Source organism: Cryptomeria japonica, chromosome 10 (assembly GCF_030272615.1).
Source record: "Cryptomeria japonica chromosome 10, Sugi_1.0, whole genome shotgun sequence".
NCBI classification, from domain to species: Eukaryota; Viridiplantae; Streptophyta; class Pinopsida; order Cupressales; family Cupressaceae; genus Cryptomeria; species Cryptomeria japonica.
The window spans coordinates 486,595,427-486,609,475 of record NC_081414.1 but is presented as its reverse complement, the minus strand read 5'-3'; positions in this window follow the sequence as shown (position 1 = coordinate 486,609,475).

Here is a 14,049-nt window from a genome sequence, read left to right as displayed (position 1 = left end):
AAGTTTTGGTGAACTAATAAACCAAGAAAGCAAAGTACCAAAAGCACAAGATTTCATTCAACAAAGTAGGGATATCATGAAGACCTTGAAAGAGAATTTACAGCAAGCCCAAAGTCAACAAAAGATCTATGCAGACAAGAAGCATTCAGAAAGGACTTTTGAGTCCAGAGACTTCATGTTTTTAAGGCTACAACCATATAAGAAATCCTCCCTCAAGAAGAATGGGGCTGAAAAATTGAAACCATGGTTCTACAGACCCTATAAGGTAATTCGAAGGGTTGGGGAAGTAGGTTATGAAATAGAACTTCCCAAAGATAGTAAAATACATGATGTGTTCCACGTCTCCCGACTCAAAAAGGTTATTGGGCAACACTTGGCTCCTTGCAAGGAAATACCACCCCTAGATGACAAAGGGAAACTCACCTTGTACCCCGAGATCATTCTAGATACACGGTAGAAAGAACTCAGGAACATAACCATTACCAAACACCTGATTAAATGGAAGAATCTCCCAAATGAGGATGCTACTTGGGAAAAGGAGGAAGACCTAAAGATGCTTGAGGACAAGCAAAATTGAGACGGAGGGACTGTGATAAACCTGCATTAGCACCTGATATAAAGTTATGTAAATAATATTAAGGATATGGATCGAGTAAATAAGATTATTATAAATACATGACTAATATGATAAAATAAGTATTATATTAAATAGAGGAAATATATTTAAAATAAGTATTATATTTAATAGAGGAAATACATTTAATATAAGTAATATATTAAAAAGAGGAAATACATCTTAAGGAAAGAATTATTTAAAATATCATATATTTAATATAATGAAAGAAGTGTTATATTATTATTTTAATGAAAAAGTATTACATTTAATATTACAAAGGCAAAACGTAGTATCATTATATATTTAAAAATTAAAACCCTCCCGATTCCCCCACACCAAGAGGTATGATGGTAATCGCAGCATGGTCTGTGATTACCACCAAACACCTTGGTGCGGAAAAGGATTGTGGAGGGTCACAACCCTTCACAAGGCTATAAAGGGAAGCAACCACTGCAAGGGAAGGGGAGGAGATAAGACAAGAGAGCAATCAGGAGCAGACTTCGTGACCAGCAGGTAAGAGCTAAAGTATAATATATTATAAATTAATATATTAATGTGAATTAATATATGGTAATAGTAACTAATGTATATTTCATTGAGTATTAATAAGTATGATAATTAATAGATGTTAATGTTAATTAAGTATTTTTAAATTTGGTGGCAATTTAGATTACATATATATATTTACATGTCTATTGTATTCTAACAATCTGTTTTTGCAAGATAGTGATCCCTAACTAGTAGGGACATTACAGGAATGATGCAATCTATTGAAGTTGAGACTCATCAAATAGCAAGGGACATTCAAAATATGCATAAACTGATAGAGTCCCAACAGGATAATGAGCAAGATACTGTGGATGGACCAGAAATGGATGAGGAAGACATAGTAAAAGCTGATATTGTCTATCCTATCAAGAAGAAGAATGACACTACTTCCCAACTGGTAATTTTTGTTGATGAAATACAAGATACAATAGATCTATCCAGAAACATTATTGAACCAGATATGTAACCATTGTAAATTACTGTTTCACATGTTAATATAGTGGATATACTGACAACTCAACCAAGTGTGGATATTCCACCCCCATTGGTAAAATATCAACCAGTGAAATCTCAACTCCCACCGGTTTCACAAGCTACTCAGGAGAAACTTGCTGAAAAAGTTGCAAAGAAATCCTTTGAACAGGAAAAGTAGAAAGAACAAGAGGAAGAGAAGACCGAGAAGGAGAAAACTATTGAACGTGAAAAAGCATTAGTCAAGCAGCAGAATACTGATGATGATGATGACTCATTTGGCATCAAAGGGCCTATAGATGTTGACAACATGAGTGCATCGAAATTGTTGGAGATTGCAAATGTGATGCAATCCAAAGCATAGAAGAAGAGGCTTAAGGAATAGAGGAAGGAAGCAGAAACCATACAAACTATAGTAGAAATATTATCAAGTCTTCTACCATAGACTGCTATAGGGAATTTGTCAACTCCTATTGACAATCTTGGATAGTTGGTCATAGATGCTTTTGATCAACTCAAGTCACTTGAGGAAGCAACTCAAACCATAGCTGAGAAAAACTACAAGAAGAAAAGAGGAGAACAAATCCTGAAAGATATTGATACAAGAAAGATTGTTTTATCCCTAAACAAAGATCTTTTGAGGAAAGCTATTGAACCAGGAGGCATAATTCTAGCATATACATCTAATGTTTCATTTTTCTATGCTGATATTGTGAAGAAGCGAACATAGTTAGAACGAGAACTGGAAAAGATATATAATGCCTACATAAATTTACAGGACTTAGTCTTAGCTTTTGGCAAATCTGTGGATGATTTGCAAATCCAGTTAGATGTCTATGATTTTGAATAGGCAAAGAGAATCCGATCGCTAAAGGAGCTAAAGAACTAGTTGAGACCTAAAGTGGACATCTTACAACGAGATTACAAGGATGCAGAAGTGGTTTTGGTGACTCCAGAGATGAGTACAATTGATGCAATGGAAGAATTTTCTGCATAGATTATGACAACCATTAAGATCTCTGAAACTTTACTAGAAACATAGGAAAACATTTTTTCTCAAATGAAGATTACTTTCAGTGATATTTTCTTGCAAATTTAAGTGAACAATCCTTAATACAGACTTTTTATGTTTTTGTATATGTAAACTTTTGATGAAAATTTTGCTATATATATGTATTTTACTTTTCAATTTGGCATTGTTGTCAAAGGGGGAGTAGAAATATGTACGTGTTGTGAAAATTTGTATGTATTGTTAATGGGGACTACAAATATATGTGTACATTTTTTATAAGTACACCTAGTTGTATAGTTGTACAAAATTTCTAAGTGTTGCCATCAATGCCAAAGGGGGATATTTTTGGCTTGATGATGATTGTAATGAATGAGTTCATATGTTGTCATTGATGGAACATGTATACATGCACATATGTTCACATTGTCTATCGATATTACTTCTAAAAAGTTACTTGTATTGCAACCGGTATTAGAAGTTTAGTTTATGATGGTGTCAAACTAGTACATGAAGACAACCGGTATATGCAGGAAATAACTTGACATCAACTTGAAGACCCAGTGAAGGTTATCAAAGAAGCAATGGAGGACAATCAGTTTACATGTTGAAATGGTTAACTCCAATAGGTATTGGTGTTCCAATCGGTATTCATTGATTGTGTGATGAGTTATCACCGGTCGTGATGAGTTACCCTAAACGATAAATTTTGGTGGTAATCTGTGATGAGCTATGTTTGATTGTCTAGATACACTCCACCTAAGAAATTCTGATATAATTTCCAAAGCCGACATGAAATCTAAAAGTCTATATAATGACATTATGATGAACTATTTTGGATATATGATATGAGATTATTTGATGCAAAGATAGAAGTATTAAGTTGTTGAATACATTGAAGAATATGTTGGTGATGTAGTTTTGAGTGCACAGAAGAGGATCTATTCAAGCAAGTTGTTCTACTTATAGATCAAACCACCTGTTGTTTTCTAATCACTACAATAGTCAAATCCCCTAACCAAGTAAGATCCAACAATCTTCATTGTATAAATCCTTTAACAAGGTGATCCCTTAGTTTGGATTCAAAAATCCTCTACCGAGGTTACTCCTAACAGGGTACTACCTTTAACAGGGCATAGCTCCTTACAGAGCTTTGGGATCTTTAATAGGATTCGCTCCTAGCTAAGCACTTTTGTAGACCTTAACCGATTAGTTACCTATTATTGTAGATAGTTAACTTGTGAGTCCCATCTCACCGTGGTTTTTCCCATTTAGGTTTTACATGTATAAACACTTGTGTTATGATGGATGCTTTACTGATTGTGGATGCTTTAATATCATTTTGGATTGCATGCATAGTGTTTAGTAAACTAGTTAAGTATATCTATTGGTTAGTGTTTAAAGAAGTATTATTTTTTGTGTCACTGATTCACCCCCCCTCTGAGTGCTTTATAAGTTTATCAAGTTGCAATTCCAATGTCAAGGAAGAAATAGAAATGAAAAGAGTTAAGTGAAAATGAATATTGGAAATATTCATTTTCAACCAAAATATGCCAAAATTAAATAGAGATGAGTGAAAATGATTATTGGAAGTATTTATTTTCAACAAAATATTCCATTTGAGAGTGGAGGAAAGGAGTAGTGATGGATAAGTTGAATTGAGAGTTAAGAGATAGAAATTAGCAAGTGGAAGAGATAAGTGAGAATGAAAACTAGAAGGTGGAAGAGATAAGTGAGGTCATAAATAAATAAATAAAATTTATTTATTTCACCCACACAAGGTAATTAATAAATTATAAATTTATTTAATTAGAAAAAATGGAAAGGGGATTAAATAATTAAATATAATTATTTAATCAAAGAAGAATAATTAGCTTAGAATAAAGAGATTAAATAATTAGAGGATTATTCAATCAAAGAGGAATAGTTAGGATTAGTCGATTAAGATCAAGATTAATTGATTAGAAAGAGATAATAATGAATATTAATTAAATAATGAATATTATTTAATTAATGGTTTAGAAGAACAATAATTAAATAATTAAGAATTATTTAATTAGAAGAAATCTGAAGAAGAAAATCAGTACTAATTAAATAATTAAAAAATATTTAATCAGTTTAGACGAAAAAGGTTAGTGAAAAGCATTGTCGAAGACTTAGGACAATTTTTAGTGTGTACACCTACAAATAACTCTCCCTAATCTTATCACCTAGTGTAATAATCATATCTTAATCATTCTTATCATTTCCTCCAATTTTATATTCTTCCAGTCATTCTCTCTCCTCATGTCACATCATCCTAACTTTCCCACTTGCATCCTAATCCCTCATTAAGCCACCTAGTCCTCCTAATCACTTGCACATTCCTAATCACTTTGATTAGGGAAGAGTCAACTCATTACCATAAATAGCCTTTCTCATGTCACCCTCCAAACCTTAAATGCACCAACTTTGCCTCTTCCAAGGAATACCAAATCCATGTACATTCCCATGCCTCCTCTTCCCAAGAAATTTTTAACTCCTTTCTCCATTTATTCTCCCCACACAATTTTTTATTCCTTTGTCCTCCCCTAAGAAATTTTATATTCCTATTTCTCTTTCCAATGTACTTAGGGAACTCTTCCCCATGTACTTGTAGGGTGTGGAGACAAGAAATGCCTTTATGACATATCTCTTGGATCTCCCACCTTGTCCTCTCAATCCTCTCCCACTTTCTTTCAATCCTAGCCTTTCATCTCAAATCAATCTTGGCCCTCCATTTTGGCCCCCTCCAATCTATAAATTGGAGTCTCCACTCCTCACAAATCAACTGCTTTTATTGTTTTGTCTTGTTGTTCATTTAAGAATCAAATCCTCCATCATACTATCATAATACCAAAATATTGCCATTGCCAATCTATATCATCTACAATCATCATTTGAATCAAATCCCTCTTATTGTGTAGTGGAGAGCAATCCACATATCCCCCTTCAAAGAGAAAATCAAATCAAGCGGAGCATTCAATGCATCCACTTCATCAAAGCTTAATTAGACGAAGAGGGAAGAACTCAGGTATAATGGTTAAACTATGTGTTTGAATGCTTCTTTTGTGTTTTATATATGATTCATGCAGCTAACCATTGATCTAGATTTTCCCCTCTTCATTTTGGCATGCCCGGTGGGACCCCAAGACCTTTTGAAATATTTTTTTTGCAAGTTTTTGTGAATAATTTTCGCAAGTTGTGGATTGGCGTCTTTGACTGCACATCGATGTCTCCGCCTCGGGTTCAACATCTCTGCTTCGGCAAATCAGCATCTGCGTTCAAATTTTTATTTCTCACGTAATTGTTTCTGTGTAGGAATTTACAGATTGATGCCTGCATTTATAGTTTGGCATATCCACCTCTGTTTCGACATCTCTAAACACTTAAATCGATGTCTCCATTTTAATCTATTTCATTTGTAGGTTCTTCATTTTAACGTATATATATATATATATATATATATATATATATATATATATACTTATTAAGGAAAACAAAAATAACGTTTTTTATAGTTAGATTTCACTTTCAAATAGTTAGTATTTAGACTTTTGATAAATTTTTTGCATTTTGAATATTTTAAAGCTAACTATTTTTGGCAGACTGCGCATCAATATTTGTGTTGATAGATCGGTGCCTCTGCCTCTCTATTTCCTACTAAGTCTGCATATTTCAAATTTTGAATTTTTGAAGCTAATTGTTGATTATGAATTCTGAATTGATGTCTTTATAGGTCTATTTTGGAGTCTTCGTTTAGATTATTTCTTATCAAATTTTAGTTTTTAAATTTTAAACTTGTCGGATTAATCATTTTTCATGCAGGCCTTAATTGATGTCTGCACAGACACGTCAATGTGTGTGCCTTCACTTCAACGTCTCTATTGTAAGTGCCTACTTTTTGGTCTTTGCTAATTGTGCATTTTCCTTACAACATTTTCATCTGTCCAAGGCTAAAAGGTGAAACTACTAATCATTGTTGAATGACATTTTATCGAAGAATCTCAATGTTTCACTAGTTTTGATTTCTTTTCATGTCTTAGAATAGCAAGCATCTTTTTGGGGTTAAAAATAATGTATGTTTTCCTTGTTTGTTGCGTTTTCACATTGGTAGGGTGGACCCATCGTTATGCTTAGTATCCTCTCCCCTCACCTTTGCAGATCTTGGGTGAAAGAGAAAAATAATTAACAAAGCCTCTTTTTTTTTTAGTAGAGAATCAACTCTTGGGGGACTCATCACCTCAAGGGAGTGTTTCAAAATTGAGGTACGTTAGGGATATCATTTCTCTTGGTGGGATCTTGAGCAGAGTTTTTTGAGCCACTATATAAATACGTTAGTTAGGCAGCTAGAGCATTGAGTGAATTTGGCTATGTGGAGGCCTTATATGCATTGATAAGATCAATTAAATTCTTAAGTGGCTTTCTTTGAGAATTCATTGTTGGATTGGGATCCCTCAAAAAATTACTAGAAACCTTGTTTTAGTTACCAAAAATTCCATTTGCTTGTTGGTGCAGGAGGTAGAACCTCTGAAGTTGCACCAATTCGTACCATTCAAAGTAGAGATAGATGTACCTAGTTCATAAGATCTTTGTATCTTTGGGGTATGAGATTCAAGTATGCCCGAGAAGTGAGTGTCATGGTGGGGGAACCAATGCTACCAGATCTCTATCTATCTACTTTGTCTAGGTATTTGGAGAAATCCGAGTGGGGATCCAACAAGTAGAATCCACTTTCTAGTCTAGGATGTATGTCCTTTGTGATTATTTCTTGTGCATACAAGTGAAAATTTTGTCATGTTGGGATAATCTACACCCCCCCCTCTTTTACGCTTGCTTCAAGTGTTACCTTGGCTAACATGTATTCATTGTTTGATATTTTTTGCCTAAACAATCCAATTCAAATTCACTTTCCACTCATGGACCATAAACCCACATCACTCAAACATCCCAAGAGATCCATTTACCATCAAGTCAAGAAGAAGAAGCCAAGTTATAAGCAAATCCTCAAGTGCTGCAAATTATTGTACACAAACTACAAACTTTTGAGAATCTGTGCTTTTCACTAGAGATCGGGATTATCCCAATCCCTTAATAAAAGTGGTCATATCTCATTGTCCAACTTGCCTCTACCAGAGATCACCCATTGAGTCATTTCTTGTATAGGGTAACCTTCCGTTATCCTCTTTTCTTCAATTCTTCTTCCATAATCATTACCATTTTCAACCTCGAGGACTTAGCACATCAATCTAATCAACATTTTAACCCAATTTCAATTGATCAAATATCTCACAATCTAATGTTAGCACTTTGTGAATTTTGACATGGACCTTTATCATTTATCAGATCCTTAATTAACCTTGTGCTTGAGAGAGAATATATCTCAAGAATATTGCTCATTTGATCCTAATCATTTGGGTTGATCAAAACCCTTATCCTTTGTCATATTTTTCTTAGGAACAAAGTCTATCCTAAGTAGAAGAAAGATTGATCCTAATCCAAAGGTTTGAGTTTAACCTAGCTTGGTTGTTACCTTACTTTGTGGCCCACATCATTGACCCCTACACCCTATCTATATCCTAATCCAAGGGCTAAGGTATCATCCAAATCAATCTGTTCCTAATCTAGGAACTAATCCAATCCAATCCAATCCAATCAAACCTAAATCAAACCAAATACAAATTTGCTAAGTACTTGTCCTCGTCTATTATCATCTTATCACTATTATCACCAAGTCTAAAATTCATTCAATCCTCCATCTTGTCATTATGTTCTCATCGTCTTTGAGGTTACCTGTGTATGTTATTGACTTGCTCCTAAAAAGTGAAGATGGTTGCCGAAGGCTGTGAAATGTTTGAATTTAGTTTCCTTTGTTGACCATCATGCCCACTTCAATGCAAATTATGTTGACCAACCCAAACACTCTCTACGATTGAAAACCTTTGTGGAAGGTCCTTACAACCAGTCAAATGTTAGAAGAACTTGTCAAAATTAAACCAAGTGGATTCCTGGTAGAGCTTATAAGACAAGGGGCATGCCCCAAACTTTGACCCATCAGTCATTCACACTCCTATAGAAGGTGAGCTTGCTAGATGACCCCTTCATCATACCATTCTTCACCCACCACACATGACTTCCATACCTAAAATTTTTGTACCCACAACTTCTATGCCTACTAGCACTTCCAATCCCCCTTTATCGCAACCCCCTAGGTCATCCACACCTCTCTACAATGTTGCCAACTTTATCAATGATAGCTTGCCTCCCATCAGAACCATTATTGGTTCACGACTGGTGCAGGAGCACCTAGCCTCATTTTCATCACAAGTTTGATAGAAAGTTTGATTTTTATAGTTTTGAGTTGGAAAGTTTGTCTAAGATGTTTTTGATTTGTTCTAAGTTGTTTGGATGAGTTTTGAACTCATTGTGTGGTCATGTTTCCTATTTTCATCTTTTTGCTCAAAGTTGCCAGTTTGGAGTTGCCTGGCAAAATATTGTAAAAAGTGATTTTTCAATGTGTTTTTGTTTTGAAAAGTTTTTAGACATGTTTGGTGTTTGGTTTTTAGGTGTGAGTAGTGTTCTTAGGTGATTGGGAGTCTTTGAGATCAACCTTGCATCATTTAGGCATTAAAAGTTGTCATTTTAGACATGGCAATGTCAGATTTGAGTGCTCTTGGACATGTACCTATCTGTACAGAAGGATAACTAACTTGTAGAGGTATTTATTCTCTTGTTTTAACCATTGTAAGGGTTGATCATTCGGAGATATCAAGCATTTTGAAAGTTTGCATTAATTTTACCTTGTTTTTCAATGTGTTTTAACTCCATGTGAGCAGCAGTTCGTACACCTGCTATACTTGGCCATACTATTTTTACATTTTCAAGTTCTCTTATGTTTCTAGAAGCTTTTCCCTTTGGTGGCATAAAATTTCATTAAGTTTTGAGTTTTGAGCAAAATTATTTGGTTTTGACAGTTTCACTGCCTTGTCTAGGAAATTGGCAAGGATGCATGACCAACTTGGCTTCTTGAAGCCCTAAATGTTCATGGCTTCCCAAGAACTAGTTGGTAAACTTGTAAGATATGTAAATACATGTTTTTATTTCAAGAATGTAGGTGCAAGAATTTTTGTGGCCATGGAGCCCTAGGCAAGTGTGCCATTTGGTTAGGATCTTTGAAGAAGTTTGATGCTTTGCTCTTCTATAGAAAATGCATTCATCAGATGGATAGACCTATTTTGATGTTTAAGGTTGTGTGTAAAGGCAAAGAGGCTTTCTAAGCCATGATAAGGATGATTGCATTTTTAGTTTGTGAAAATGGTGTAAAAAATAGTGAGTCACTGTTTTGATGTTGATTTCCATATAGTTGCTTACTCTCCACCATATATTGGAGTTTGTAAAGCCTTGTACCTCCTTCTATTTTCTTGAAAACAAGAACAAGGAGTGGTCTTTGACCTTTTCCATGGGTTTTTGAGATTTCCAAGATCAATTAATGATCTTTGAGGCAAAGTTGTAACGCCCAGCTAGCTGTCACAGTCAATTATGACTGATTTTTTCATTTTTGGATGATTTGTTTTTGCAATCTTCCTCTTCCAAATAGCAAGTATGAAGGAAAACAAACATCCAAAGATACATCATTGATAAAAATCACCAATCAAACGTTTGAAAAAGAGTTTGACAGTGGTAAATGTAGGGTAAAGTGGAAAAAAAGTGAAAGAGGCAAAGTGCAGTGATACCTAGTTTGACAGTGAATGACTCAATGTTTTGTAATTGCCTAATGCCTTTTTGTGTAGGGCTAATGTGGTTCTTTCTTGTAACTAATGATAGACATGTTTACATTCTTTAGAATGTAATTGGTTCTCATGCAAATGATGTGTTTGTAGAAAGCAAGAATGGAAAAATTGTCAATGTTGCACACTCCCTATGAGCATCTTTTGTAAAATCTTGTTCTCTAACCTTTGAAGGTGTAAAACTGCTTTATTTTGGCCTAAATAGTATGTGGCATGGTAGAACCAAGTTTTTATGGTGCACATTGAAGGTTTCTAGTTTGTAAGTTGTTTCTTGCCTCCAAAACCCTTGCAATCCCTTCTTTTTGCACCCATTTTTGGGACAGTCATGGAGGAGGCCTAATGGACCCTAAAACTTAGAAAATCATCAAGAACTTCCAAAAGGGTATCCTAATATTAGGTTCTTTTTGTCTAGAAGTCCATTGTTGGAGCAGGGTGAGCACAAAACCCCAAAAGGAGGGTTAATTCCTTATAGCCCGTTTTATGCCTAAAATTTGGTTTTTTGTCAAATCGGGTACATAAAGGAAGGTTGTAAAGCCTAAAACCCATCAAATCCAATTGAAACAAGTTGAACTTGCATGCATTTAATATATTTGGTGGGATAGACTCCATAACTCAGTTTGTAGCACTTGGGAAGGATTACTACGCCCCAAACCATAGAAGACCAAAGACACCCAAGGAGGTAAAACTTGACACAAACTTATAATTCATCAAAAGGAGACCTTGTGTAGTTAGAGAATAGATCAGGGATAGAGGAAATGAATCCCAATTGAGAGAGTAAGGAGTTAGACCACAAAGCCTAAAACAATAAAGTTGAAGCCCTTGAGCAACCAGGGAGTGTTTGACTTAGGGAGGTGGATCAAGGAGAGTTGCTAGGTTGCCTACAAGCTATTTGCACTCTGATTTTGGTGACTACACCTTGAACTAGAAAAAAACCTATCACTTAGTAAAATACAAGCCTAATTGGGCAACCCCCTTTCCCTACCTCCCTATCATAGTGGTATTAGAGCTCAGTTACACTTGGGAAGAAGTAGCAATTTGGCAACCATGGTGACAAATGCAGAGTTAGCAAAGAAAATAGAAGACCAGGAAGAAGAAAATAGGTTACTCAGAGTGAAGCTAGACCTCCTAGAGCAGAAATTAGGAGAAGTAGAAGTGAAGGCAGATGAAGTCAGCAATAAGATAGAAGGAACATAAGACAGGGGTAAGCTATTAGCTATAGAGGATGAAGTCCCTCTACCAGACCTTGTGATAGAGAATGAACCCTTTTTGAAAGCCTTAAAGGCTATGAGTGGGAGAACACTAGAAGGAGTCCCACTATTTAGTGGTAAAATGGACCCAGAAGTGGGCATGGAGTGGATTGAGGATCTTGAGAACCATTTTAAATGTGATGGTGTGACAAAGGCCCAAAAAGTGAAGGTGGCTAAGTCTAGGTTGAGAGGAGTTGCCTTAACATGGTGGAAGTTCATTCAGGATGAACGTGAGAAAGAGGGCAAAAGGCCCATAGCAACTTTGAAGGGAATGTTGTCTAAGGTCAAAGAGACTTGCATTCTTGAGGACTATGAAATACAACTTCATAGGAAAAGACAAAACATTAGGCAAAAGGAGTTAGATGTCAGTAGTTACACTGAGGAGTTTCAGAAGCTATGCCTTAGGTCAAAGATCCAAGAGGATGAAAATGTCAAGGTTGCTAGGTATCTCAATGGCTTGAGATGGAACATTCAGGAAGAGTTAAGTTTGTTGTGTCCTACAATAGTCCAAAAGTGCTATCAACTTGCACTCAAGGTAGAGGAAAGGAGTAGGAAGAAGCAAGAGCAGCATAGTAGAGGTAGAGGAAGAGGCAGAGATGGAAGAGGCCATAGAGGCAGTTTTGGGGGAAGACACATAGATCAAAGGTCCCAAGGAGAATCTAAGCTTATAGAGCAAAGCGGGGATTCTGAGAGCAAGCCCAACTATAGGGGTATGGGATCAAGCAACCCAAGAAGGGGTAGATCTAGTAGACCAGGTAGAGGGTCTTACTTCTCCACTATGAAATGCTATAACTGTCAGAAATTGGGTCATCCTGCTTATAGGTGTCTAGAAAAGCCTAGTTCTTCCCATGGAGGTGAAAAGAGAGTGAACTATGTTCAAGAGGAAGGAAGTAGTACAAGAACTCCAGCAATGAACCTAGCACCCAAAGATAGTGAGAGTCTAATGATAAAGAGAGTATTGATGCAAGAACCTCACAAGTGTGAAGTGTCTCAGAGAAGAGCATTGTTCAGGATCAAGTGCAAAATCTTGGGCAAGGTATGTAAGGTGGTTATAGATTCAAGTTCCACAGATAAAATTATCTCAAAGGAGGCAGTTAGCAAATTGAACCTACCTAGAATGAGGCACAGTGAACCCTACAAGGTAACCTGGTTAAACAAGGGGCAACATGTCCTAGTTAATGAACAAGCATGGGTAGACTTCAAAATAGGAGAATATAAGGCTAGGATACTATGTGACATCCTTCTTATGGATGCTTGCCATCTACTATTGGGTAGACCTTGGCAATTTGACAGAAGGGCACACCATGATGGTGAAAAAAACACATATTCCTTTCAAAAGAATGGCATTGTCTACAAAATTCAGTCCCTTAGTGAAGAGACAGAGAATAGCAAACCACAGGCACCTAAAGTGTTATTAGTCAATGAAAAAGAGTTCATCCAAACCTTGAAAGAGGGAGATGGGATTGGTTATGCACTTGTAGTGAAACCTAAGGAGGAGAAGAAAGAAAAACAAGTTGAGATCCCATAAGAAGTGCAGCAAATTCTTGATAACTTTAAGGACATCATCAGTGATGGACAACCAGCAACGTTACCTCCTCCTAGAGCCATTAGTCATCAGATTGACTCTATACCAGGAGCTTCTTTGCCAAGCAAAACAACTTATAAGATGACTCCTGAATAGAACAAAGAGGTAGCTAGGCAGATTCAAGAGTTGTTGGATCAAGGATTAATAAGAAAGAGTATAAGTCCCTGTGCCATGCCTACAGTATTAGCACCTAAGAAAGGGGGCACATGGAGACTATGCACAGACTCCAGAGCCATCAACAAAATCACAATAAGGTATAGATTCCCTATTCCCAGGATAGAAGATTTGATGGATTGTTTAGGGGGTGCAAGTTATTTCACAAAAATTGACTTAAAGAGTGGTTACCATCAGATAAGAATAAAAGAGGGTGATGAGTGGAAAACTACTTTCAAAACAAATGAGGGTCTTTATGAATGGTTGGTTATGCCTTTTGGACTCTCTAATGCTCCCAGTACCTTTATGAGGTTAATGAATGAAGTATTGTAGGATTTTCTTGGTAAGTTTGTGGTAGTCTACTTAGATGATATTCTCATTTTTAGTAAGACTAAAGAGGAGCATTTGAAACACTTAGCCATTGTTTTGCAAAGATTATCTGATGAGTAGTTAACCATAAATCTTGAGAAATGTGATTTTATGAAGCAAGAGCTAGTCTATCTTGGTTTTGTTGTGTCCAGTGGAGATCTTAAGATGGATCAATCTAAAGTTGCAGCCATAGCAAGTTGGCCAACCCCACAATCAGCCAGTGCAGTTAGAAGTTTTCATGGTCT